Source organism: Triticum urartu, chromosome 1A (assembly GCF_056163025.1).
Source record: "Triticum urartu cultivar PI428250 chromosome 1A, HENAU_Tu73, whole genome shotgun sequence".
NCBI classification, from domain to species: Eukaryota; Viridiplantae; Streptophyta; class Magnoliopsida; order Poales; family Poaceae; genus Triticum; species Triticum urartu.
In genome coordinates, this window is record NC_141873.1 from 533596464 (window position 1) to 533600698 (window position 4235).

Below are 4235 nucleotides of genomic sequence, written 5' to 3' on the forward strand. Positions count from 1 at the left end.
TTATCCGGCAGGCGTAGAACTAGTTTGCCAACATTGTAACTTTTGGCCCGTACTTCTCTGCTTTGATATCTTCGGGCCTGCTGTTGATAAAATGCGGAACGGGCTTTTGCCACGTCACGCTCCTCCTCTAGGGCGTCCAAGTTGTCCTGCCGATCGAGCTCGGCTTCTCTTTCTTCGTACATGCGCACTCTAGGTGAGTCATGAATTATGTCGCAAGGCAGAACTGCCTCTGCGCCATACACCATAAAAAATGGTGTGTATCCGGTGGTGCGATTTGGTGTGGTCCGCAGCCCCCATAGCACGGAGTCGAGCTCCTCTACCCAGTGCGTGTTAGATTCCTTGAGGGACCGCACTAGTCTGGGTTTAATGCCACTCATGATAAGACCATTTGCACGTTCGACCTGGCCGTTGGTTTGTGGGTGATAGACGGAAGCATAATCGAGCTTGATGCCCATGTTTTTGCACCAGAGTTTTACCTCGTCGGCGGTAAAGTTTGTACCGTTATCGGTTATGATGCTATGGGGGACGCCATAACGGTGTACAACCCTGGATATGAAGTCTATCACAGGTCCGTATTCGGGCGTTTTAACAGGCTTGGCTTCTATCCATTTGGTGAACTTATCCACCATGACCAGTAAGTATTTTTTCCTATCGGTCCCACCTTTAAGGGGCCCGACCATCTCAAGCCCCCAGACCGCAAAAGGCCAGGTGATGGGTATAGTTTGGAGTGCGGTGGGTGGCATATGGCTTTGGTTGGCAAAAAGTTGGCAACCAGCGCATCGTTGGACTAGGTCCTGAGCGTCTGCCCGGGCCGTCGGCCAATAAAAGCCTGTACGGAAAGCCTTGCTAACAAGGGACCGAGCAGCGGTATGGTGACCACCGAGTCCGGCATGAATTTCAGCCAGAAGGTTCCGCCCTTCCTCTTTGGAGATGCACCTTTGAAGGACTCCGGTAGTGCTTTTCTTATAAAGCTCTCCCTCATGGACTCTATAGGCTTTAGATCGCCGCACTATACAGCAGGCCTCGTTTTGGTCCTCCGGGAGTTCCTGCCTAGTAAGGTAGGCTAGGAATGATTCTGTTCACGGGGCGATGACCGCCACTATTACGTGGGCTGAAGGTGTAATTTCATTGGTAGAGCCTCCAATTGTGTCATATTGTTCGGCGTCGAGTGGTGCGGCTGGGTCTGGGCTGTTATTTGCGGGTTCCCCCTCCCATGCTACGGATGGCTTGAACAATCTTTCCAAAAAGATGTTGGGGGGGGGCTGCATCGCGTTTTACTCCGATGCGTGCCAGGACGTCCGCTGTTTGATTGTTTTCTCGGGCTATATGGTGAAACTCAAGCCCTTCATACCGAGCTGACATTTTTAGGACGGCGTTGCGGTAAGCTGCCATTTTTGGGTCCTTGGCATCGAAGTCTCCATTTATTTGGGATATCGCAAGGTTTGAATCCCCGCGTACCTCTAGGCGCTGGATACCCATGGATACTGCTATCCAAAGACCATGTAGGAGGGCCTCATATTCGGCTGCATTGTTGGAATCCGTGTACATTATCTGGAGCACATATTGGACTGTGTCTCCTGTGGGGGACGTCAGGACGACGCCAGCCCCCAGTCTGGCCAACATTTTGGAGCAGTCAAAATGCATAATCCAGTTTGAATATGTGCCGTACTCTTTAGGGAGCTCGGCCTCCGTCCATTCTGCGACGAAGTGGGCCAAAACTTGCAATTTAATAGCTCGCGGTGGCTTATAGGTTATATCGAACGGGAGAAGCTCGATGGCCCATTTTGCAATCCGGCCCGTTGCATCGCGGTTGTTGATAATATCGTTTAGTGGCACTTCCGAGGCTACTGTTATGGAACACTCTTGAAAGTAGTGTCGTAGCTTCCAGGATGCCATGAATACCGCGTATGCAATCTTTTGATAATGCGGGTACCGTGATTTTCATGGAGTGAGGACAGTGGACACGTATTAGACCGGCCTTTGAAGGGGGAATTTGTGTCCGTCCGTTTCCCGCTCGACAACGAGCACTGCGCTGACAACTTGCTGCAATGTACAATAACATTGGTTCGCCGATGATTGGCGCGGCCAGGACTGGGTTTGTTGCCAATATGGCTGTTACTTCATCAAGTCCGGCTGTGGCGGCATCCGTCCACTCAAAGTGTTCGGTGCGCCGAAGGAGGCGATAAAGGGGTAGTGCCTTTTCTCCCAAGCGGGAGATGAAGCGGCTTAAAGCCGCCACGCACCCGGTTAATTTTTGTATTTGTTTAAGGTCCTTTGGGACATCCAATTGTGACAAAGCTCGGATCTTGGCTGGGTTTGCTTCGATTCCTCTATCGGATACAATGAAGCCCAAGAGCTTTCCGGCTGGAACGCCGAAGACGCATTTTTCCGAGTTGAGCTTGATGTCATATTTTCGGAGGTTATCGAATGTAAGCCTCAAGTCGTCTACTAGAGATTCGACATGTCTTGATTTGACGACCACATCATCCACATACGCCTCCACTGTTTTGCCGATCTGATTTGCCAGACATGTCTGGATCATGCGCTGATATGTTGCGCCGGTGTTTTTCAGCCCGAAGGGCATTGTGTTGAAGCAGAATGGGTTGTATGGTGTGAAAAATGCTGTTGTGGCTTGGTCTGATTCTGCCATCTTGATTTGATGGTATCCGGAGTATGCGTCGAGGAAACACAACGAGTCGTGTCCTGCGGTGGCATCGATAATTTGATCAATACGGGGGAGGGGGAAGGGATCCTTTGGGCAAGCCTTGTTAAGGTCTTTAAAATCGACACACAGGCGCCAGGATTTGTCCTTCTTTGGTACCATCACCAAGTTTGCTAGCCAGTCCGGATGTTTTATGTCTCTAATGAATCCGGCCTCCAATAGCTTGGCTAGCTCCTCTCTCATAGCCTGTCTCTTGGGTTCGGAAAAATGCCGAAGGGCTTGTTTGACAGGTTTGAATCCTTTTATGATATTTAAGCTGTGTTCGGCCAGCCTGCGTGGGATCCCTGGCATGTCTCTCGTAGGAACTCTTGCAGTGCGGCGTCTACATCAGGGTTCAGTCGTGCCCCGATGGAAGCTGTTTTATTGGGGTCCGTTGGATGGACCTGGAATTTGACTATTTTGTTAGCTGGCTTGAAGGATGTGGATTTGGATCTCTTATCGAGTATCACATCATCCCTGTTAACCATGGAGCGCAGCGCAGTCAGTTCCTCGGCCACTAAGGCTACGGATAGCGCCTCAAGGGCTAATGCGGCCGTCTTGTTTTCGGCGCGGAGTGCTATGTCCGGATCACTAGCTAGAGTGATAATTCCATTCGGCCCGGGCATCTTAAGCTTCATGTACCTGTAATGGGGTATTGCTTGGAAGATTGTGAATGCTTCCCGCCCTAGTAAAGCGTGATATCCGCTCTTAAATGGGGCCACCTGAAACGTGACTTCTTCGGACCTGTAATTATCCGGCGTGCCGAACACCACATCTAGTGTGATTTTTCCTGTGCAGCGCGCTTCCCGATTGGGGATTATTCCTCTAAAGGTTGTGCTGCTTCGCTCGATGCGGTTCCAGTCTATTTCCATTTTTTGAAGGGTTTCCTCATAAATGAGGTTCAGTTCGCTGCCTCCATCCATGAGCACCTTGGTGAGGCGAAAGCTGTCCACTATGGGACTGAGGACCAATGCGGCTGGTGCTCGGGCTGTTCGGAATCTAGGTTCATCACTTGCGTTGAAGGTAATAGCAGTGTCGCTTCATGGATTTATTGTTGCAACTTGATAGACTTCGGCGAGGTTGCGGAGTGTTCTTTTTCGCATATTGTTTGATGTAAAAGTCTCGAAGACTGTGAGAACGGTATTGGTGTTCTCAGGCTGGTTTTCTGCGGCCTCCAGAATTAAGAGGTCCTCGCCAATTTTGGCCACCTGCCAGAGTATCCAACATGCTCTAAGGCTGTGAGTTGGTGTGGCGTCCTCTGTACTGTGAATTCTACAGGGTCCATCAAGCCACCTTTCCAGTACGGTTCCATGCCCTGTAGAGGGTTTTGGCTTTTTGGTGTTTATCCCGGGTGTCCTATGATGATGCACCCTCTTAGTTCGGACGGGATTATTATTCAAGGCCGGATTATCCCAAAATTTTATTTCGGTTTTCCAGGCGCTTTCCATCGCACAGTATTTTTGTACTATGGACACCAAGTCAGCGAAGCGTGTAATATCACGACGACTTACGGAGTTAAGGATTCCCCCGTCCT